The sequence below is a fragment of the Chionomys nivalis genome, chromosome X, assembly GCF_950005125.1.
Source record: "Chionomys nivalis chromosome X, mChiNiv1.1, whole genome shotgun sequence".
Classification (NCBI taxonomy): domain Eukaryota; kingdom Metazoa; phylum Chordata; class Mammalia; order Rodentia; family Cricetidae; genus Chionomys; species Chionomys nivalis.
Window position 1 is genome coordinate 133,267,191 of NC_080112.1, and position 24,420 is coordinate 133,291,610.

Sequence of the window (24,420 nt, forward strand, 5' to 3'; positions counted from 1 at the left end):
TACTTAAAACTTTTGACCTCTTTAAATTATATGTGAACTAGAAAACCTTTGTAAAATGCTGATGTTATTATTTAAGCTTTCACTCACTGTTTCCTTTATGCCCAGGGAAGAATATATTGTAGGCAATTTTGCCCTGACTAACGCCTGTCCCACAAAAAGTGATTCAGAAGGAAGGACACAGATAAATGAAAATGCTCATTGCCACCCACAGACTCATTTTAGAACATTGTGGTACCCTAAAGGACTGTGTCTTTCCAAAGACTCAAGTCCCACAGGAGCTCTTGCCACCCCTTTGCTACCAGAGGCATTGTGGGCAGAGGCATTGGCGTCTTCTTTCTCTGCGCCTTTTTTTCTTTTCTCTTTGTTCTTCCTTCTCTGAACTGAACTGCTCCTAACTGACTGCCCCAATTATTCCTACTGTGCAGGCTTCAGGTGCCACCAGAAAAATGAACTGGGATTCCAAGATGAATATGCTGCCCCCCTCTGATGTATTTTCTAATTTTACTTTTTTACTTTTCTTTTTCTGATGATTAACTGATACATCCTCAAAAATTGTACTCATGCACAAAATATCAAGATATTTGCGATACTCCAATACATGAACATATTGTGTAACCTTCAAATTTGGATAGATATAGCTATCTTTTCAAACAATCATTATTTCTTTGTAGTAAATGTTCAAAGTCCTTTTTCCAGTACTTTTTCTGCATTCTGAATGTCGTTGAAGGCTTATACCAAGCTTCAAAGGGAAGAAAAGTCCCTTTCATTAGCTTTTTATTTCAAGTGTTTCCCTTGCCTACCATCTACAACGTGTTTTCTGTTTACTTACATTCTGTCCATTCTGCAAGAGAAATTGCCTCGGTAAGGGTGGGAAAGGGAAACTTTTGAACACTTCAAAACCGTAATTTGCTCAGAAGAGTTGTGAATAGTGGAGAGCTCCAGTCAGCTTAGAAATAAAGGTTTGAATGGTTGAATGCTGGTGACAAGCCAGCTTTTTGGTGTTCTTACAAAAACCAATCTTTTCAAAGGCATAGAAAGATACTATATAAAACAAAACTGATTTTTATATCACCCAGGGCCCAGTTTAAAATATTCCTGTGTCCACTAAAGATCTCCAAGTCCTAGACTCTGACAGAATCCAAAAGATTTGTTCACTCAACCTGACATTCACCTGAAATGTATAAACAAGGCCTCAGAAGGACAGGATAACAAGGACTCTAGTGTCTGGGGCAGTAGAATGGAGTTTTCAGGCTCCTATTCCAGGAGAAGCATTTCATCTGGAAGCAAGAAGATATGTGAAAGGGCTTGGGATACGTTCCTGCCTTTCCTATTCCCAGACTCCCTTTGTGCTTTGTGGTGGCATCCCCATGCCAAATCCCCAGGCTGAACTGTCTCCATTCTTTGGGCCCCACCCAGTTCAGCTGTCCATGTTGCAATGCTTCCCTTGGAAAGGGGTGGGGGATGAGCCACTCGTCCTGGTTTGCTGGGACTGTCTGGATTTTGAAACTGAAAATCTCATATCCTAGGAACCTTTCTCAATCAGGGGAAAAAAAATAGGACAGATGGCCAGTCACGCTAGCGGTAGGCCACCAGCCAACTCCCTCTTACTAGCTGGGCTTGGTCAAAGCCTGAACCAGCAAGATCATTTACATGCCTGAGTTTTTAAAAAGGCTGACCTACTGAAAATAATGTATGTATTTGTAAAGTCCGTTTAAGGCTGCCAGTGAAAGGGATTCTTGGCTATGTCTGTGTCTGTCTAATTTGGTTATGACCGAGAGAGAGTAGTTTCAAAAGACCCTTCTGACCCATTCATTTGTTTTTATCATATTTTAATCAGAATTTGAGGCTCAAAGAGTAACATGGATCACTGCAAGATTTTACGAGCAATAACCTAAGACTAGGCTTCCATTACTCCTGACTACAAAGAAAAAGAGGTGTTACACGGGTACCCAATTTTGCCCTTATGAGATCCTTAGCCCACCAAAAGACCTACCAGATAGAAACCAGAATGTTGTGAGTTTACTCTAGCTCCCAGCCATTCCCAAGTCCCAGAGTTAGCCCTATTAAATTTTGTTTTGGATTTAACCCTCACCCCACCACCCTGGGTCATTATTTTGTTTCCATTAATTCTTGCCTCTCTTCTAGGATCACGGAAATAGGGCCCATTTGTTATACACACACACACACACACACACAAACACACACACACACCTTCCCTAGCTTTCACCCTGGTTCATTCCCCACCACAAGAAAGATCAAAGGCACAAATTACACAGTGACAATAGCCTCCTTAAAACTGCTCAGAATGAAGTTCAAGTATTTGATCAACAGTAACAAGAGCCATTATGATCTGGGCCTGGCCACCTCTTCATGGCTCGGGACTTACCCTTTGGCCACCTTGGTTGTCTTATCTACAAAGGAAAAATATATGTTTCTAACAAGCAACTCTGGTTAGGGGCTTTCAGTCCACCTGGGATTTAGAGGACATGGAGTCCTTCACCTCCAGTTTCTGAAACTGGAAAGGGGTGGATGAGAGGGTAGAGCAGTGAGCATGGTCTTCCATAGAAAGAAAGAGGCACACAGTGTATTAGGAGTCAGCACAGAGACATCTCAGATGGATGGAAGGTGAAGTACTTCACACTCCAAATCCAATGAGAGTTGAAAGCCCACGGAGTTCACTAGAGGAAGGTGGGCTTAGCTTTCGTGAGTGACGGTGACAAAAGTTAGAGGGGCCAGGCTCTGGGATTTATAGGTGTGTTTGCACTGGCTGATCTCATTTCTGAGCAGGTAGCACAGAATTAGATAGTAGGAAGGTGAAAGTCCTCAAAAGCAAGCGAATTTCACATTTTACCATCAATTAATAGGAACAGACACCCCATGACAAGGGAAAGGAGGCCTCAAGAATTTGCTATCTGCATCTAGAGGCTATGGGCACGCTGGCCCATAACCAGGAAAAGCTGGATTGTCAGAGATTATGATTCAAATGGGCTTTAGGAAGTGCTGCCTGACTCAAGAGAATGAATGTTGGTACAAGACCAAGCCACAGGAATGACACATGATTTCTGCTCTCAAAACACAAAAACCAAAATCAAAAAAGAAAGAAGAAAACACAGGGCAAACATAGAGAGGAAAGCAGGCAAGCATAGATTCTCTTGGAAAAAAAATAGAATAGAGTTGCACATACTTAGAAAAAAGAAGCTAATTCCACGTTGCTTCCATATTCCCAAGAAAAGCCCCCTTAGCCCTTCTTCTCTCCACCTGCCATTTTAAACAAGAGAAGCCTCAATATCGTTCAAACCAGTACTGCTCAAAATATTGTTGATCAAGAGTCAACAAGGCCACATCCAGCTTTTTAGCCCCAGCGCTTGGAGCAATCCCCCCCCCCACCCCCGTAATGCACAGACTGCCATTCAGGGAAAGGAGGAAAGAGGAAGGGAGAAAAACCCAGTTTCCTTATCTGTCTTACTGACTTCACTCATCTTCTTTCCTAGCTAAGTATTCTGTCCCCATTTGATCACAGACAGCAGCAGATGGGACAGCAAATGGGTCACTCTGGCAGGGTGTGCCCTGACTCGCCAGGGTGCCCAGGCCATTCCTAGAGAACTTGTCTCTTCCTTTATCCTGTGCCTGCCTTTCCACAACGCTCCCTCCCTGCAAGGTGCCCACAGTAAAGGCAGTACTTTCTAGAACAGTTGTCAAAGGTAGTCACCAAATTCAGCTGCTACCCAAACAAAGGTGGGACTAGGAGAGGGGTCAGCTCCCTATCACAACAGGAAGGAAGCTTCTCTCAGTTGCTCTAAGCCAAGGACTATTGCCATCTATGGCATGGGGTGGGGGGAATGATTCAAATGCACACCAGAGCACACTGGGCTCCCAGGAAATGATGAACTATCCTGGATCAGGATAGAGGAAGACTTAACATAATACATAGAGCAGAGAGGTAGAGTAGGGCCTTGGGATCAGTACCTTCCAGGATTGCTCCATCCAGTACAGTTGCTCCTAGCCCCATGAGTTGAGGAGAATTAACACTTGCGGCCTAGGTCACATTAGCCACCTTCCTAGTGCCCATGGGTAACAGCTACTAGAATGAACAATGCTGCATCTTTCCATCACTGAAGTTCTATTGAGCATATGTCTAAGATGTAAGCTCCAACGTCTATGAGCTGAAAGATCTTGTACTGTAAGAAGCATGCTCTGAAACCCGAGTGCTTCTCTGTGACATGGGGCTTCAAATATCCACCTAATAGAATGGACATGACATTACTTAGTACCAATGTCCAACCTGTAGCAGGGATTTGTTAGATGGCAGGGAATATTGCCGCTCTTATGATCTGATGGGTCGTCTACCCTATTAAGGGTAGAGTCACTACTTCGATCACAGATTTCAGAGCTTATATAAGCAGCTGTCATTGACAGGACGTAGCGATAGTGCCATGCTGAAGCAATATCTACTTCTTGCTAGAAGGCCCAAGAGGTGGCATCCTGACTCAGAGGAATGACAGATTAGCAGTGAGTCATTCTTGAAGCCAGAAAACCTCATTTGGTGAGGGGGTGAGGGGCTTTTCTTCTTCCTTTCTTCACTCATTGTTCCCACCTCTTTCTCTCTCCATTTCCTCCCCCCACATCTTTCTCCCTCTTCTGCTCTCCTCCTCCCCACCACTCTTTGTGTCTGTCAACCTTTCTGTCTCTCTTTGTCACTAAACCCCACAATGCCTGGAACAGCCAACGTAATGACATTAGACTTCAGGGATTTTTCCCACCTAGAACTATGCCCCAGAAATCTTGAGACCTTCTTGTCAATTCTTACCACCCTGACTTGCATATAAGCTAAATATAACCCATCCCAGAACAGCTGTACAAACCCAGAGACAGCCTAACAGGGCACCTGATTGCAGGTTGGTCAGGAAATCTACAAGGAGAAGGCATTAGGAAAATGAAGAGAGAGCTTCAAGAATGAGGTTTTATTTTAACTCACCAGGAACATGTTCTTCAGCTGGAAAGACACTACCTGAGGAGCCCTTTAGCAAAAGGAAGCTGGCATAGGCCCATGGATCAGCAGTTAAGGGAGCAAGCACAAATCAGTCAGAACACAGCAGAGGCTAGGCCGGGCCAGGGGGCATGCTTTTGAAGTTTGTATTCATAGGGTGGTGGGCAGAGCTAAAGGGAAGGTGAAGGATATTTAAGCCCATGGGAACTGGCAGTGATGCTGGCATTTAGAAGCCAAAGATAAGGGTGAATTGTGCCTGCTCAGATGTCAGAGTGTGATGGGCCAATGTTGCCCTCATAGTCATCTGAAGAAATAACTCCATCTTTTACATGGGTTTTAGGAAGAAGCAGCTCTCGAGGGGTCAGAGGACAAGAGAGTTGAGAATTAGACTCGCAGTAGCAGCCCTGGGACCCTTGTTCATGTTTTGTTTTGTTTTTTTTCCTTCCCAGGACAGGAAGCTTAACAAAGTCTACCCTTATTGATATATTATCTCCTGGGGAGAATCCCAGACTTATTAATATTGTAGATAAGAAATATGTTGTTAAAAATAAATAAATAAATAAATAAATAAAAAGAAATATGTTGTTATAAGGAGGATGGGGCTAAAGAGATGGTCCAGGGATTTAAAAGAGTGAACTGCTCTTGCACAGGACCAGAATTTGGTTCCCCGCACCCACAGTGGTCAGGTCACACTGCCTGTAACACCAGATCCAGGGGGATCTGATGCCTCTGGCTTCTATGCGCATATCCACTCATGTGCACACACCCACACGCATACAGAAAAACTAAAAAGAAAATAAATCAATTTTAAAATGCAGTATACAGGCCGAAGAGATAGCTCAGTCTGTAAAGCTCCTGTGCACAAGGACCTCAGGATGAGCCAAAGAAGCCACACACTAAAAAAGCAGAGCATAGTGGAATGCGCTTGTGATCCCAGTGCTGGAGAGGTGAAGAGTGGAGGATTCCTAAGGCTCACTGTCCAGCTCTCCTGCTTGCTTGCTTAGCTCAAGTCAATGAGAGAGTGAGTCTCAAAAGCCAAGGTAGATGGAACCTAAGGAACAACAGTCGAGGTTGTTTTCTGGTCTCCACATACACATGCAAGTATAATAATACACACACGTACACACACACACACACATGTGAGCATGCCTCACACTCACACACACAGGTATACATACACCCCAAAATAGATGACAAAAGAATTAAACAACTTTCAATTTTGTTAAATAAAGATGCTAAAACCCAAATGCCAGTGGCTATCTTGATCCATCATAAAGAGATTTTAACACTAAGAAAAATGGACAGCTCTGCTGACCTCAGGTCCATCTACTTAGCTACTAAGAGCTGGAGGTCCTGGAGTGGGTGTGTCCTATCTCAAAGGGCAGAAAAGAATCCTCTTTCTCTTCTTCAAAAGAAAAAAAAAACAAATTCAAGTTATAAGCCACAAAAGATCTTAAGACAAATGATCTCACACTGATATTTTCACATTCAATAGTTTCATATTCAGTGTGAAAGGTTAGTGGGGTTTGTTTTTCACAAAGAGAAACTGCAGCCAGAGCTAATTGCTCAATCTGAAACGTATCCATGCGCTCCTTAGATGAGATGTTGGGAAGGAAACAGTAATGTTGCTGAGTTTTAGCAAAGAGGAGAGCATTGCATTAGAAAAAAAATAAATGTGAATTCATAGGAAATCGAGCCCTGTATGGTCTTCCAAGCCCTGCTATAAATAGTTAAAAGAGCACCCACTCTTTAAGCTTTCCTTGATGCTTGTCTCATTTATAAAATGCAAAAGGAAATTCATCAGTGAAGGTTCAGTCCATTCCCAGCCATTTTTTGTTAGCCAATCCATGGCTTCTGTGATCTGAAAAAAAAATAATAATAATACAGGTTCCTATGAACTTTCCCAAGTGAGGCAAGTTCAACTAAGCTTAATAAAGAGAAAAACATCAAGGACCATCTGGAAAACACTCTTCCGGAGTCACAAAAGATAGTGGCAGCCTTTGCCCAACCTGCTATAAATGTCTCAGAAAAAGGAAAAAAACACACTATTTTCAAATCTGTTTCTACTTAATACAGCTGCAATAGAGTTTATTTAGCCTTTTCCTATAGCAGGAAGACTGTTTGCATTTTTATGACAAGGGTCTAAATGTTTTTCACAGCCATTTCCATTGCCATTATTTTGAGGATCAACATACCACGCAGACCTGTCTGTTCACACCAGTGGCCCCAGTGGCCTCTGCACCACGCCACTAGCCTCCAAAGCCCAGATTTATGATCTTGTTTCCTCTCCCAGTGCTGCAACCATCACCCAAATCCTGATCTGCAAGTGCTGGCAGCTCAGAACAACCAAGTGTCTCCTGCTGCAAATCAGTTATTTATCTGCCTGGGTCCAGCACATTATGGATCACGGCCAGTTTATTGCTTTTCCCTTTCCAACAATAGGGAGAACTCAGGACACTCTTTTTTTTATTTTTTTCAGGACATTCTTTAATTGAGGCTCGAACTCACCAAGGAAGGTGGACTTCTGCCTTGGCAAGTCAATAGATGTGCACCTTTCCATCCTCCACACCGGCTAAGCCAGCCAGGGAGGCCTTCTCTGTGTGACACTCTGAATACCACAGATACTTTGCGGAAAAGATCAGTCTGACTGGACTGGCTACAAGCTACACCATCCTCCACTGAGTTCCTTTTAGACTGGTATGGCCAGGATGGGCTGGGAACATTTTCCTTGTCTACAGAAGGATCCACATTCTGTCTTTTGCTTTCTACATAATAGGCAGGACGCAAATTCCCCCCATGATACCTTTGTATAGCATGCAGAAATTTCTAGTATTTCAAGAGACCACGAGAAAAAAAAATGTGGCCTGGGGCTTGTCTTGAGGGATAATTTGTCATGTTTTCCTGCTACTCAAAGGACCTCTGCTGGCATCTTTTCCTAGAGGAGTTTGCCAAACAGAGGTGTTCCTGCACAGTAATAAACATGCAAATGTTAGAGGCCCTCTTCAATTTGAAGGTCCAGTAATTGTGGAAAATGCATCAGCTTTCTGACACTGGCTTTTGTTCTCAAGAGTACCAGAAAACACAGATTGTAGTAGTGGGCAAAAGGTATGTCACAGTCTGAAATGTGTCTGGTGGAACCGAGTGCTCCTAAGTCTACCAAGGCTCCGAATTAAGCTGCTACAGGAAAAATAAGAGCAGAGGGAGCGGCAGTTGAAGAAGATGTCTAGTGGCTTTGATGTCACACCTGGAATCGGGAGCGTGTGAAAATAATTAGGAAGCCTGTTCTCTTAGGCAGAAAAGCTCTGAGTTCCCACAATATGTCCTCTAATCACCTACGACTTATTCAATTTCTTGCCTTTAAAAGTTTTTTCTCAAACCTACCTCAGTACTTAGAAATCATATAGATCCATCCACAATTAAATCAGGACCATGACCCACTTCCAACTGCTAATTAATCAGCCCCCGTGAATTGTATATATAAGATTCAAAGGAGGGACATTGTATCTTTGATTATTTCAAATTGAATTTTCTGAAACCCACAAATTACTTATTAAATTTTGCTCTAGACCAGCGGTTCTTAACTGTGGTGATTTTGTCACAAATGGGTCATTTGGCAGGGTTCAGGGTTCAGGGTTCTTAAGTGTGGTGATTTTGTCACCAATGGGTCATCTGGCAAGGTTCAGGACAGAGCAAGGGCTGATGCTGCTGGTCTGTGGTACATCCTGCAGTACACAGAGCAGTTCTCTCACAACAAAGACTGGCCTGCCCCCAAATGTCAGTAGGGCCAATATGGAGAAACCGCTCCAAATAAAGCCAAAGATACTTAGCTTTTAACACACATAATCCTGGCAGTCAACAAAAGGGAAAAAAAATACTGTCTTCAAACATCTAAGGCTAGTTTATATATGCGTTGACTAAGGACATATGGGCATATATACTGTTTTTCTACATGCGTGACAAACATTCTCAGCCAGTATATTGAAACAGTAAAGAAATGCCATGACAATGGAGCATTTAAAGTGCATATTTCAACAGTCTAGATGAATGAAAATTAATATTTCATAAAATAAAATGATTGTTTAGTTATGTTCCATACAAAACCAAAATCAATATATTGTGTCTCACTCAAACTGCAATTAGGTTTGCTTCTTTTAAAACAACTAAAACAAGGAAAAGACGTTCTTTCCTTTTTTGCTAGCTGGGAACACCCTTCTGAGCATGAGGCACCAACACACACACACACACACACACACACAAATAGATAAAACACTTTTTTTTAAAGTCTGTGGGGCCACTGGCAGTGGGACCAGGATTAATCTGTAGTGCTTGAACTGGGTTTTTGGATCCCATTCTTTTTGGAGGGCTAATTTGCTCAGCCTAGATATAGGGGGCAAGGCCTCAGTCCTGCCTCAAAGTGATGTGTCAGACTTTGCTGACTCCCCACGGGAAGCCTTACCCTCTCTGAGGTGGGGGTGGGATGTGGAAGTGGAGGGAGTGGGTGGAGAAGAGGGAATGGGAACTGGGATAGGTATGTAAAATGAGAAAATATTGTTTAAACATAAATAAATATAAATAATTAAAAAGCTACTTTTTCCAAATCATTATACGCTTCTGGAATCATTTCATTTTATGCATATAGATTCAGTCATTCTTTAGGGACCAAAGCAAGCAGCTCATTCTCTTGGTGATGCTTGTCTGGCTGTCCCAGTGTCCTCAAAACTGGGATGATGAATGGCATACTTTGGCCCCGCTGTACCAATTAATAGTAACAACAGAATTCCACAGAATCAAGATAGGAAGTTCTGCCTGGAGTGAGGTGGTGGGAAGCTGGAGGGGACCCCTCAAGCCAGTTTGCTTTCAAAGGATTGTAAGAGCAGGTGCTGGGATTCCCTGAAATTCCTTCAGTTCTCGAACATTCTGTGTGGATCTGCAGTGTCCCCAGCTTGGGGATAGGGGTGGGGGCGGGGGTGGGGAATGATTAGGGGAAAAAAAGCCTATGCTATTCAAGTCAGCTTACATTTGCGGGGTTGGATCGTTGAAGACAGGCGGGCTGAAACATACATCGTTTGGACTGTTCCAGACCTCTCTGCTTCTTTCTCTGAATTATAAGGCAAAAGTGGCCGTCCATACAAAGGCAAAAATAACATCAACAACAAAAACATCCCAACAGAGCCAGTCATGGCTGCCAGCAAGGCTGGCTCTGCTGCTGAAAAAGAACAGTTGCTCTGGTGCAGCTGGGGGAGCTTTTCCAGGGAAATGGTAATACCCTGGCTGTTAATGAATTATTTTTCGCCAGAATGTCGGATTCTTCCTGTGCTCCAGTAAACAGTCTGTTTCTGCCATGGGAAACAAAACCAGCTCCTTCCGAGGAGCCTGAGGAGGTCAGCCAAGGGTTCCCTGTGGGGGCAGCGCCCTTAGGAGCCAGAGCCACAGGCGCCTGACCTATAAATCACCACGGTTCCAAGTTCATTATTCCATCCCTCTCCCATTTATTCATGCCTTGCCTAGCACCCAGGGAAGGGCCCAGGAATGTATGGCTATGGCTGAGGTGATCTCGCGGTGCCAGCTGAAATCTTTCTCCCATCTCTGGGGGTTCCTTTCCTCAGGTAGCCGTATCTGTGGTACTATTGGGGTATGCGATATTGGATTTCTTTGAAACAATCCGGTGTTTCTTAGAGAAACTGTGTGTCTTTGTTGTTGCTTGCATAAAGCTGTCAAAAGATGACTGAGTGTGGATCTTCCTTTCTTCTTTAAGAAGGGCCACAGCTCCCGACTAACCCATTTTCAGCATGAGGGTATCCACTGGGCACATTATTCTCCAAGCACAAATCCCTGAGAAGGACAGTACTTTCCGTTGTTACTAGGCAGGTGTGAGAAAATCAGTAGTATAGGCAGGAGATAACTCCTTCAAAGGGATAAGAGCATAGCCTGGGCGTTGGGAAGAAGTGAGGCCAAAAGAAAGGGAAGAGGCCATCTTGTTCAAGTTAGCCTAACCTTTAGTCCCCAACTCTGCCTTGATTTCTGCTTTAGGCTCCTGCAGCCCACACTTCTCAGAGCAGGATCACAGGCATGCCTGGTGGGGAACTCCCCCAATGGCACCTTAGTTACTGAAAAGCATGCTCGTCTAATGTCGGCCGCTGTGCCTACTGAGTCAGCACAAGGCCTCCCATCTGTCATGGAGACAGAGGGATTTAGTGCCCCACCCCAGCACATCTGCAGGTGCTATGACATTACAGAATCAGTGGGTACTGTTTCCGGGAAGCCTGTGTCTGATGGAAATAGAATAGCAATCTACAATACACTAGTAGTCACATTAAAAAAACGAAAATAAGCAAATAATATTAATTCTAATTTTATATAATTTAACCAATGGATCCAAAATATCACAATATAATTTCAAATGATGAATGAGCTATTTTGCTTTCTTTTTTGTGCCTTTAGAATTCCAATACATATATTACATTTCCAACACACCTTATTTTGGACAAGCTGCCTTTCAAGCACTCCATAGCCATGTGTGCCGATGGCTTTTGTATTTTATAGTACTTATATAGAATGTTCTCATGACCATGAAGAATTCCTATTAGTGCTGAGCTGCAAGCTAAAAGGCCATGGAAAGGGGAGTGACAGACATAAAAAGGGTGTGCTCCAAAATTCTCATAAATATGGAATTGACAAAGCTGATGATAACAATGGAAATTGAAACTATGAAGACTAGGGTGTTCTGGGAGCCCAGGAATATTAAAATAGGCATTTAAGAAATGCACAGAAAAGATGTATGTTCTGAAGGTTTGTGTGTGTTCCTCCATTAGAAATTCGTATGTTAAAATCTTAATCCCCAAGGTGATGGGATTAAGGAGTGGGGGCCTCCAAGAAATGATCAGATCATGAGAGCAGAACCCCCATCAAAGGAATTATTGCCTTTATAAAAGAGAGCCCAGAGGGCAAGAGAGGGAAATCTGTGGTAGAACACCTTCCTAAGATGCACAAGGCCCTGACTTAAGTCCCTAGTACCAGGGAGGAGAGGAAGGCAGATGGAGACAGAAAGAGAGAGAAACATTCAGAGAATTCACTTGTGCCTTCTGTCATGGGAGAGCACAATGAGAAGTCACTTCTATGAATTTAAAAGGCCCTCACCAGACAGTGAGTGTGATAGCAAATTGATTCTGGATTTCCCAGTCTCTGGAACTGATAAATTTACATTGCTCAGAGGCAAGTTGGGTTCCAGGAGCCCAAACTGAGTAAACCAGACCATGCTCACATGCAGAGGCTGCCCCACAGCCGTGAGGAAACCAGTAAGTACCACCACCATTACTCTAGGCAGCTGCTGGTTAAACTACCTTTACCTTAGCTATTCTGGTTTGTTCAGGGCAGGGGCTGTGAAAGAAAACCACCAAAGCCAAGCACATCATCCAATAACAATTGTGGGTTAACAATCTAATTTGGTGAATCAGATACAGGAACATGATCAAATTACATGTGCCTGTGTCTGTGCATTTGTGTGTGTGTGTGTGTGTGTGTGTTTTCTTGGCAAGGAAAAGAAGGGGGGTCATGTGTGAAACCCCAAAGTACTAATGTGGCTGCCAAAATGTCCTTCGCCCAGCTGCCATCAGAGGACAGAGGAGTCACAGACTCAAGAGGCTCATCCAAAATTGTGAGCCACAAAGGAGAGGCCAAGCGTGTAGAGAGAATGAGATGATGGGCACCCAGGCAGATGATCAGGTGGGAGGGAGAAGTGGCAATCAGAGGCATTCTCCAAAGACAAAGAGCTTCCAACTCTACAGCAAGGATGTCATTCTGATCCCCCAAATCAAGCTTAATTCAGAAGCCCACACAGGCTTTTGTGCATGGGGAAAGTGCAATTAGCCATCTTTGCCCTCATAGAAAGCCTCATTCTCTGAGTTTCTCCTCATATTCCCATTAGAGGGGTGACTAGCCCCTTGTTTATGGATTTAAATGGTGGCTCTGGAATTGCTAGGGTCTAAAGGCCCTATGATTGGAAGGAGGTTCAGAGACTTGCATAGGAAATCCCCTCCTCATATTTATTTAGAATTTCAGAGATAGTAATGAATCAAAACTTCCTCACCTACCATTTGGTTCTACCACAGGCCTTGCTCATCTCAGTTCCCTTATCGGTATAATTCAGTGAATAGTTCTAGCCTCGTCCTCACACGGGTGTCCTAAGGATTAAATCTAGGCTCACGAGAATGGGTCTCCAACTGGGGCATGACACTAAAAGCTATGAGTCCGCATCAAACCAACAGACCTCTGCATTTCTCCTGCTCCGTCTCCATTGACAATGATTTATGGCTCCCTCTCTGCCACTGTTCAGTCCATCGACTTCATCATTTGGTCACTCAACTTTCATTTATCTAGTGACAGTAGGTTTGGGGGGTTCTTAAATAAAAGGGCACCATCTGAAAGAGTCAGGAACCAGTTTGGATTTACACGGCACAAATGTGTGCAGCACAGGTCCACTGGTAAGTTATCCCCCACCCCCTCTACACACACACACACACACACACACACACACACTAATTAGGTGCCGTATTTTATGAAGGAGGTATGGGTTGAGGACTCTGGCCTTTGGGAGAAATAAAAGGGCTCTGGGCAGGGGCAGAGAGACATATTGTGTTTTAAATCATAATCACCAAAGTCTGGAATCAGATCAGGACTGACAATTTCTCTGAGAATTATTTGTTAAATAATGCCTCACTGGGGTCACAGGGTCACTGAGAAGGTTTGCCACATATTCGGTCCCTGGCAGACAGGGCAAGAACAAATGTTAGCTTCCTTTCCAATTTATTTCCCACCTCTTCCCTCCTCCCCACTAATCTAAGGATGGGGAGGAGTCAGAGAACAGACACTTGCTATTTTCTTCCTGTGGCTTCAGAGCACGCCATGTGTGTGGCTGTCTGCACATACAGATTCTCCATTCTGGCTCAAGCAGTGCTCTCCCCAGTCCCTGGGCCATTGGAGCTAGAATCCTCTGGCTTCTGGCATTGAAGCTCTCCAGGCCACACCTGCTCACACACTTCCAAACCTATGGACTTTTGTTGGTTGGTTGGTTGGTTGTTTTTTGATTTCTGGGTTTTCCTGCTCTGCTTTGCCTCTGTTTTCTGGATAAAAGATTCTGCAGTTGGCTTTATACTTCCTGCCTAAGTGTCCATCAACCTGCTCTCAAGCAAGTGACTGGCACCACTTGGGAAACAGCATTCTCATTTGTTCCAGGGATGAGCAGCTTTCCTGGCCCAAACCTCCCTGCAGGTGGTCCTGGATTCTTTGAATAATAAAGGAGCCCCCGTGGGTAGGCCTGAGTTGGTAACAAAACAGCCTTGCCTCCCTGCCCCACAAGTTTCAATCTGATGGCTCAAAGTGCCAGGGCCACGTTGGTCATGCACTCAGTGGGCATCTGTCAGGCTTAGAACGGAATAGCCATTGGCAGAAAATAGTGTATCTGTGTGTGTAGGGTGGGGCGGGGCTGTCTGGAATTGGGGAGTAGCTTCCCTAAGCTCCTAAGGGTCAGAGGAACTTTGATGCTACCAGGCTTATGGCTTGTGATTCTGTGCCTTAGGGTCCATCCTTGCTTATGCAAGTGACACAGCTCTCCACGTTGTCTTTCTGGGAGTAAATATGAAGAAAAAGCATAGCACCACCCTGGGGAGGGGCTCCCTGCCTACTAGCCCCTCTGCTGTCCCCTGGCATACTACTGAAACAAAGACTCTGCCACAACGTTTTCAAAGTTAGCTGAAGTCTCTTGGTCTACCAGCACACAATTGCGATGGTTAAAAAGGAGACAAGAAAAGATAGCTAGAAAACGGTGGGAAAGAGACCCTGGGAAAGCGAAGAAAATCTTGCCTGATGCAGAAGAGGATAAGAACTGTTCTCTCCCTGCTGGCCGCTTTTCTCTGTGTTCGAAAGAGAACCTCCCAATATTGGCTAAATAAAGGGATCACACCAGAGGATGCGAGATAATGCTAAACCAACAAAAACAAAGACCAAACGAAACAGAGCGAGCCATGAGAATACGCGGTTATCAAAACTTTGTTTGGCTGTATCTATTTATCATCGCTGCACACCCGGGCTCTGCGGAATATCATTCTGTTGATGTCACTTATCCTCACCAAAATATTTACATATCCTTAAAAACGCCAGATGAGGGAGGCTGGCCCTCTTGCTGCCGCAAGCCGCCTCTCAAGCCCATTGCCAGGACGGGGGCAGCCCAGAAGGTTGAGGGCACAAGGGTGGGTGGTATCAGCGGATACAGGTAAGAGCTACTAATAGTTGTGGGTACGCGGCCCCCAAATGCTGCGCCCTGCCCAGCCCACCCACTTCTCCACTACCTGACTCTGCAAGAAGCAGCCACATCCCTGATATGGTGGCAGCGCTTCTCCTTCCCTTTTTCATTGATTAAGTTCCCAAACCATTGTTAAAGCTGGTTGCCTCCTTTAAAAAAATAAGCTAAATTTATTAGACTTCTCTCTTCCACAAGAGGAATATTCATAAAAGTTTGGCAGTCAGAGGGGAGGCTGACTGAGTGCCACGGGGTGGGTGACAATTCGCTCTTTCCAAAGCCACCGTCTTTCTTCATGCCCTATCTGTCTCTCCACCCGTCCGTGGTGCCCCAAACCTACTTCACGGACTTCGGATAGGGAAACACAAAGCAGCAGCTGTTTGGCAACATTTCGACCCCTCGCCAACAACTGTGGTGGGATGCCGTTTCCCCACCCAGGCGGAGCTTATCCTGAACAATAGTCGGGCTTTAAACAGCAAACAAGCAAACACACAGAGCACAACCCCAGCCCCGGAAAAAAGGAAAAAAAAAAAAAAAGCTAACACGCAGAGAGGCAATAACTCCCTCCGCAGCAAAAGGCGCCACTGAAATGCACGCATTTAAAAAAAAAAAAAGGCAGCGGGGAGGCTGCTTGGTGCCTAACATGGCAGAAAGCCGGAGCTGGTGCGGCCACCCCGGGTCTGGGCATTGGGGGGCACCGGGGTGCCGATGCGCACTCACCCTGCTTCGGCGGGATGCGGGACTCGCTGAGCAGCACAAAGAGGATCCCAACACGATCTGGCAAAACCCAACTTTCCACCCGGCTCGCCAGGGCCGCCAGATACGTCAACAGAATCCATCTTTCGAAGGGCCTGGAAGGCGCCGGGTTTTCCTGGCTAGGGCAGAATGGCAGATACCGAGACAAGCCCGGTGCGGTGCCCGGGCATGGAGTGCGCCGCGCGCAGCCCTCTGTGCCCAGTGCCAGCGCTGGTGGCGGCCCGAAACCGACTTCGGGAGGCCCCCGCCCCACCACCGGCGCCGCCTTCCCGACTGTCCCCGGCCGGGCCGGCCAGTGCGTGGCGCCGGCTAGCGGGAGCCAGGCCTGGGCGCGCCGCACAAGTGGTGGCCTCGGCCGGCGTCCCCGCCCCCGCCCGGCCCTCCCCGCTGGCCCCGGCCTCTGGGCGCCGTCCTGCCCCCGGGAGCAGGCAGGCCCCTCCCCGGGCGCCGGGCCCCGCCAGGCGCGCCCAGCCTGGCGTGCCCCTGCGTCCCGGTGGCAGGTCCGCCTAGGGAAAGCGGGGGTGACCCCGGCCCGCACCGGAACGCAGCGGCTGCTACCTCGCGATCGGGGCCGCCGCCTCCAGGAAGCCACGGGGTGGTCGCCGGTGAGGGAACTCTCTTGGTCTGGCCTCGCCGCCGGTCGCCTGAAGGGGGTGCACAGCGGTGGGAGCCTCCTCCGCTGCTGTCACCAAGCCGCTGTCGCTGCTGCCGCTTCTGACTCTGCCGGTTGTGCGTGTGCGTGTGTGCCTGTGTCCGGGCGAGTGGGTGTCTGCGTGCAGCGCCTGGCCTTTACTATATACACCAAGGGGTGGGAGGAGGCGGGGAAGGGGAGGGCTTGGGGGAGGTGGCGGAGGAAGGGGAGCAGGAGGGGGGGCAAAAGGGTACCGAAGGAGGCGGCGGCAGAGGAGGGACAGGTGATCTCGCCCACGGGGAGGGCGTGGTTGTGGGCGGTGCCGGGTGACAGAAGGCTGGGGACCTGGAAGCGAGATGTGTGTGTGTGTGTGTGTGTGTGTGCGGGGGGGGGGGGCGGGTGTGGGGGAGTGTTGGGAAGGCTCAGAGGAGCGGGGACCCTGCTGCTTCCAGGAGAGCTGGGGACCATTCTAGACCTTAGGATGAAAAGGATAGAAGAGCGGAGCCTAAGAGGGAAAGTGTTTGGGTGATGGAAATGGGCGTGAGGAAGGAGCAACCAGATAGATCTAGGTCTAGGTCAGAGATGGTGTTCTCAAGGCAGGACGTTAGCAAAGACAAAATTAGTCCAGTAACAGAATATCATTTCCAACTAAGATGTGAGTCACATGTTAATCTAACATGGATTCTGGACCTAGTGTTTGCCAGATACTGGGCAATGTAAAAACTGGAGTTACAGGCATGATGAAGACGTGGTTGGCGACCCATAAATAAAAAATATGAATCAATAATATTACTGATCATCAAAATTTATTGAAGTCTAAATCCTTTAAAAATGTTTAAGAAGGCAAAGAGGGCAACTGCATTTGTTTAATGAATCCTCAAAGGCGTAGAGGATTTTTGTCTCTCTATTAATAAAAACAAGATTATGGTGTTTGAAAGAAAGAGCAATGGAGCAGGAATTACTTTAGCCAGATCAGAGAACAGTATGAATCTTACAGCCCTTCAAGTCTCAACACTGTGGGTAGGAATCCTAGCATTTCTCTACTAGAATTTGGGATGACCACAAGGATACAAAATACCTACCTAGAGAGCTTCCACTTTTCCCTCCTACTCATAACTATTATGGGAAGCTGCATTTGTATGCGAAAGCCTTCCTTCTAACAATGATATGATGAGAACACAATATGGTGGCATCCAGGGTCAAATTAGAACCTCTGTGGGCACTTTGTGGACTTTCTTCATAAAAAGATATTTAAAAGTTACACTACAATTGCCTTCATGTAAAGTTGAATAACATGTATTCAGTTTCTGCAAATAAAGAATCATTTTGTACTGACTTTAGACTACTTCTGTATGTACCCCCCAAATGCGGTAGATGTCGCCCTGCTAATACCCATACTTCATCCTATATTGCTCATTTTTGAAAAGAGTTTATTTAATTAGAAGTCAGTTGATACAGGGACTGAAAGATATATAATCAAAAGTTGAGAGTTGATAGTAATGACTGTCATCAGCACATCCATAGCTTTGGTCAGACAGGATTTGGGAGTTGAAGCTAGCCTAGAGAACACAGTACCTGTGGAAATATTTTCCTATGGACATATCTTCAGTCATTTCAGAAAGCTGGCGACTTTCTCTGTTCAGAGCTCTTGGATCAGATACGTGAAGTTTCAGTTGCCAGCACCTGGCTGGAATACAACTAAAGACACAGCTGGGCAATTATAATTGAGAAAGTTCATGGATGAAAGACCCATAAACGTTTTGTGTGTGTGATGTGGGGGAATGTGTATATAAGGTAGAGACTTGATATATATCCTGGAAGGCAATTACTAGCTGTTTCTTTTGTTGGCTTCATCACAATGCCGGGTTAATGTTTGATCTTCGCTGGCAGTTGTGATTCATATAGCAGCCCTTTGAGGTGTATATATACTTTCAAGAATGATTATATTGATTCAGACCAATGTGTAATAAACAGGCATCATGACTCCTATTCCCAAAGAAATGTACAGTGGCATCTTTCTACATTTCCCCTTGAAGAGGAAAAAAAGAAGGGCTGGTCTGCTTTGGAGGTTAGAGGGTGCTTTGGGAAAGAAACGGGGCAATAATATGGAAGGAGAGCTGATAAAGTGGAGGGAAGAAAGGGCATGCAAACCAGTGGGAAACAAGTAGCAATGATCTTCCAGGGTGGGCCAAGGGTGGTTTTTGAGATCTGTAATTTTAATATTTGGTGACTCTAAATAATAAATATAAAATATATAAATATAGTATTAATTTTATAGACATGTATAACTAAAATGTAAATAATGACTATAAATCAATATTTACATACCCATTACCCAGCCACTGAGTTAAAAAATGTCATTTAGGGAGATGGTTAAGAAATGGTTGCTGACCCTTCTTTGCAAACTGATGAGACTGATAGCGGGAGACAAAGTGAGACTGTCTATATTTGCGATACTGAGGGGTCAAGTCAAGGTCGTGTAGGCACCAATGAACGGTAGGAACTGGAGCCAAGTATTTCTCAGGATATAGAAGCAACTAATGGCTGGGGAAGGGGAGAAAGTGGAATGGTTGATTCACGTGTCAGGGTGGGTAGGGTGTACTCAGTAAGATAGAGGTCCCTGGGAAACAGATCTGGGGCTAGAGATGATTAATGAATTGCAATCCTGAGACAAGAATTGGAAGAGTATAATTTCCACCCTGGGAGAGTGGAGCTTAAACCCACGGGCAAACTCTTGGACACTCAATGAAGAGGTGAAGAAGATAGGTGACGGGTTTTCTGTCAGATTGAGAGAGTCCTTGTCAAGTATAGGGAGATACCGGTAGCTGCATGTATGAGAAGCTCATGGAAATAGGAACATCCAGTGCCTTGCTGGAATGCCAACCAGTGTCTGTCTCAGGAAGTTCTGGGTAAGTAGATGCGGATTTACTGGGTAGCCGCATAAGCAGGTCTAGAGTTCAAAATCTAAGCTGGAGACCAAGATTATAAAGTTGTTAGGCCCTGGGTACAGGCTGAGACAGTGACAACTAGTGAATTGATTTGGTAACTGCTCATTACCTATATGAGTTCACATGAGGTTCTTGAGGGGCAAATGAAAGCCCAGTAGTTACAGATGGTAGAGTGGTGGTGGGTAGGAGTACAGTATCTGTACTTTCTCACTGACTGAAGGCAAATGATGTACCCAAGGTTGACATATTTTCAAATGATTTGGGGGTGACTAATGTTTACTGGATGCAGGAGTGTGGTGGGTTTTTACCAGCATAATCATAGCACAAAGTGAAAAATGATGAAAAATGCAAGAGTCAATTGAAACACAAAGGGTTAAAGTCAAATCCAGGCTTAAGGAAAGCAGACAGAAACCATTCGGAGAAACAGTTCAGTGCAAATGACAGTTTTGCACAAGGAATAGACAGAGCCCATGGGCAAAAGGGAAAGGTGTTGACATTTGATAGAATGGCAATGGTGACAGACCGGTGATGCTTAAGGTGGTCTGTATGGGGTAGAGGTGCTTAAGGTGGTCTGTATGGGGTAGAGGTGCTTAAGGTGCTGTATGGGGTAGAGGTGCTTAAGGTGCTGTATGGGGTAGAGGTGCTTAAGGTGGTCTGTATGGGGTAGAGGTGCTTAAGGTGGTCTGTATGGGGTAGAGGTGCTTAAGGTGGTCTGTATGGGGTAGAGGTGCTTAAGGTGCTGTATGGGGTAGAGGTGCTTAAGGTGCTGTATGGGGTAGAGGTGCTTAAGGTGGTCTGTATGGGGTAGAGGTGCTTAAGGTGGTCTGTATGGGGTAGAGGTGCTTAAGGTGGTCTGTATGGGGTAGAGGTGCTTAAGGTGCTGTATGGGGTAGAGGTGCTTAAGGTGGTCTGTATGGGGTAGAGGTGCTTAAGGTGCTGTATGGGGTAGAGGTGCTTAAGGTGATCTGTATGGGGTAGAGGTGCTTAAGGTGGTCTGTATGGGGTAGAGGTACTTAAGGTGCTGTATGGGGTAGAGGTACTTAAGGTGCTGTATGGGGTAGAGGTGCTTAAGGTGGTCTGTATGGGGTAGAGGTGCTTAACGTGGTCTGTATGGGGTAGAGGTGCTTAAGGTGCTGTATGGGGTAGAGGTGCTTAAGGTGCTGTATGGGGGTAGAGGTGCTTAAGGTGGTCTGTATGGGGTAGAGGTGCTTAACGTGGTCTGTATGGGGTAGAGGTGCTTAAGGTGCTGTATGGGGTAGAGGTACTTAAGGTGCTGTATGGGGTAGAGGTGCTTAAGGTGCTGTATGGGGGTAGAGGTGCTTAAGGTGGTCTGTATGGGGTAGAGGTGCTTAACGTGGTCTGTATGGGGTAGAGGTGCTTAAGGTGCTGTATGGGGTAGAGGTGCTTAAGGTGCTGTATGGGGTAGAGGTACTTAAGGTGCTGTATGGGGTAGAGGTGCTTAAGGTGGTCTGTATGGGGTAGAGGTGCTTAAGGTGGTCTGTATGGGGTAGAGGTGAGGGCTTCAGTGTTCATCTATAATTGTGGACTTTGAATAAAATTATCAAAGTCTAGAACAAAGGATTCGTGAGTTTGTCCTTCTGTTAAGTGATTGATAAGAGTATGCTAAACAGCAATGACTTTTTAACACTAGGCTGTATGCTAGAATGCAAAGAAGAATAATGTAACATTCTTGTCCTGTGTTGCAGTATCTTGGGGTCCAAGTGGGCTCTGTATGATCTCACAGTCCTCAGAGTGGTTCCTTCCATTTCACAGAAAATTTTTGAGAAAGTATCATGATTTGGAATCAAGCTCATTGTAGAGAACTTTGCTTATGGAAGTTCCATTCTGTAGTCTCCATTTCTCTTGTCTAGCAGAAAATTAATCGTCAGACACCCACCCCTTTCCTGTAAAACTTAGGCGCTTTAGAATTTGATCCTAGCTTTAGGGTGGATCTGTTTGATCTAAGAAAAACTGCATCCCTCCTGCTCTAAGATGTGTCAAATAGATAAAAGAAAAGATTTGCTGAGGACTCATGGGTAAGTTCTTACTCTCTAGGACATTATCCCTCCTTCTCCCAATAGATGCGACTGTTGCTAGTATAACTCCAGATGCCACTGTCATTAGTATAACTCCATTTGTGATTGACGGTGGAAATGCAATGCAACCAATCATCTGCTTGAACATCTAGGCCATGTCACTACTCACTGGGAAAGGAGCTCCTATTAATAATTATGCCAGGGCCAAACCTGGGTCTTGAGAGGTAGGTCCAGGAGGAGGTGATGCTGAAAGCAACACACACAAGATAGAAAACTGAGGTCCATGGCTGTTACTAAACTGGAACAGTCAACTCTAGAGGTAGAGGCCTGTACATCATGTTATGTAAATGAGTGTATGCCTTTTTCAGTTAACTTTCTTTAGGCCAAATCTCTACTGCTGGCAGACTGAAAGCATCCTAAGAGCTATACACCATACTAGGATTGTCATTGCTTTGATTTAGTACTATCTCAGAAGTAAGGGCTACTCTTTAGATAAATCTAACAAAAGGTGTAGAGAAGTAGATGAATAATGGCAGGCATAATCTGACCTTAAAGACATTAATAAACAGGCACATGGTTATGATCCACGACTGTGCTGAATTTGGCAGGTCATCTGTATGTACGCACAGTGGTTTCCACTCTATCAGAACCTTCAATGCATGTTTTACCTCTGGCAAAGCAGAAACTCCTATGCTCGGGGCTAGGAGAATTTCTTTCTTTCTGCCGCTGTCACTGCTCTGTGTGACCTTGTGTAGCTTCCCTCTTGAGGTCGCTAATTCCTTAGACCCATAATAGCCATCTTTTCCCTCATGTCCTATCTTTCTCACTTAATTTTAAACACCAAGGGAGGATGTTCTGTTTATATTTTCCATCGACTCCACTTTAACTCTCCCATGTGTGAGGCCTTAGGTATGTGACTGTCAAATTTATTATTATCTTCCTTCAAATTTATCTTTGTTTGCTCTCCTATTCCCAGGGAGCTTTGATACCCATTTCCTTCTGCAAGTATTATAACCGAGTGAATATGAGGTGTAAACAGAGAAAGCCAGGTCTTAGAATTATATGGCTATCATCTGAGGCTGTGAGGTTAGCCACATCAGCACAGAACACTGTACAAGTCAAGCGAGAAGGCAGAATGTGGGAGACATAGTAGATTCCATATAAAGTCACCAACAAATGGCCAGAGTCATAGCTGAGATAGAGATTTGGAGTCAGATACATGAGCTAATAAGGCTGTAAATTTTATTTGAGTAGAAAATGAACCCAGATTTGTTTGGAAGAAGTTACTTCCTTTGTTTGATGGAATACCTTTACTAACTATGGCGTGGGTGTGGTACATGAAGGAGCAAAGACAAGAGAGCTCTGAAATGACCCTAGAGAAAGCAAACTCGTGAGGAGGCTCAGAGGAGAACTGCGCATGCACGTGTCACATGCACGTGTGTGTGCGCACGCACACACACGCACACAAACATCCTACATATGAATGTATACATATATAAACATGCACACCTATACAACACACCCTTATAAATATGTTTGTATGTGCCAAATCCTATTCTTTTTCCAGATGTTCAATTTATCTTTCTTAAAAATTCTAGGCCTTCTGAATATGTTACAACTGTGTAGCTTGGTCTTCTTGTGGGACTCGTAACAGTGGGAGAAGGGGCTGTCTTTGACTTTTTGGCCTGCTTTTGGGACCCCTTTTCTCCTACTTACTGGGTTGCCTTGCCCAGTCTTAATACGAGGAGAGGTGCCTAGTCTTACTGCAACTTGATATGTCATGTTTGATACCCATGGGAGGTTTGCCCTTCTTTGGAGAGAAACAGAGGAGAAGTGAGGTGGGGGGGGGGGGGGGCAAAGGGGAGGTGGTAGAGGAACTGTGAAGAGAGGAGGGAGGAAAGCTTTAGTAGAGTTGTAAAGAAAAGGTTTATAATTAAAAATTCATTCACAGGTGAGCCATATTTCTCTCTAAGAAAAGAAAAAATTAGGGAAAGTACCCGTAGTAATTAGTATTAAAATATCCAATAGGAGTATCCCAAACTGATCACTAAACACTACCTACTGAGAGACTTCAATGCAACAGTATTATTGTTAAATGAGGCAACAAACTGTGACCCGCAGATAAGCACAGTCACCCCCAAAGCACAGCCCTCTAGTGCCTAACACTAAAGGTAGGACGAGACTCCACCTACTCCTCAGTCTTTTGAAAGGAGTGCTATTGCATGCTGAGGGCTTTGTCAGCCTTCAGCCTGCTTGGCTGTTGGCAGTGTTTAGTCCACCCCCACATATGGCCTGTCTGATCTTGCTAGCATGTACACCATGAAGAGACTGTGGCAATTGGTTTCCCAGGCGGTCCCTGCTGCAACATACGTATCATCCTATCATCCCCTTAGCTGTGTCCAAGGCCTGTTAGCTTTATCCTACTTCATTCATTAAAAATCTCTTCAATGTACCTAGTGGTGTTTTTGTGACTGTGACTTTAAGAGATAAAAAGAGTTGCAAAGTTGCTCTGCTCAAGGTTGAAAAGTATTTATTTTTATGTTATGTGTATGGGTGTTTTGCCTGTGTGTGTGCAAGTGCACTGTAGCGGCCAGAAGAGGGCGCTAAATCCCATGGACACTGACCATTGCCAGCCCCCTAATAGAGATGTTGGGAACTGAACCTGGGTCTTCTGAAAGAGCAATCTTCCAGCCCTGTCATTCATTTTTAAACAGGAAAACAATGTGTAATACAAAAGAGACTTTAATCATTTTGATTTTTTTCACCCT

General features: G+C 45.2%; 1 protein-coding gene across 2 annotated transcripts in view; it reads right to left on the reverse strand.

Annotated features, from left to right (window-relative positions):
- Nucleotides 1-16,805, reverse strand: part of Rai2 (retinoic acid induced 2) — a 64,960-nt gene extending 48,155 nt beyond the window's left edge. The window contains exon 1 of one of the 2 annotated variants that reach the window (XM_057759759.1): nt 16,596-16,805. The gene's annotated coding sequence lies outside the window, so the exon portion shown is untranslated. Of the gene's footprint in view, nt 1-16,001; nt 16,380-16,595 lie in introns of those variants that run through there. The other variant, XM_057759758.1, reaches the window with a different exon arrangement.
- Between the last annotated feature and the right edge of the window lie 7,615 nt (nt 16,806-24,420).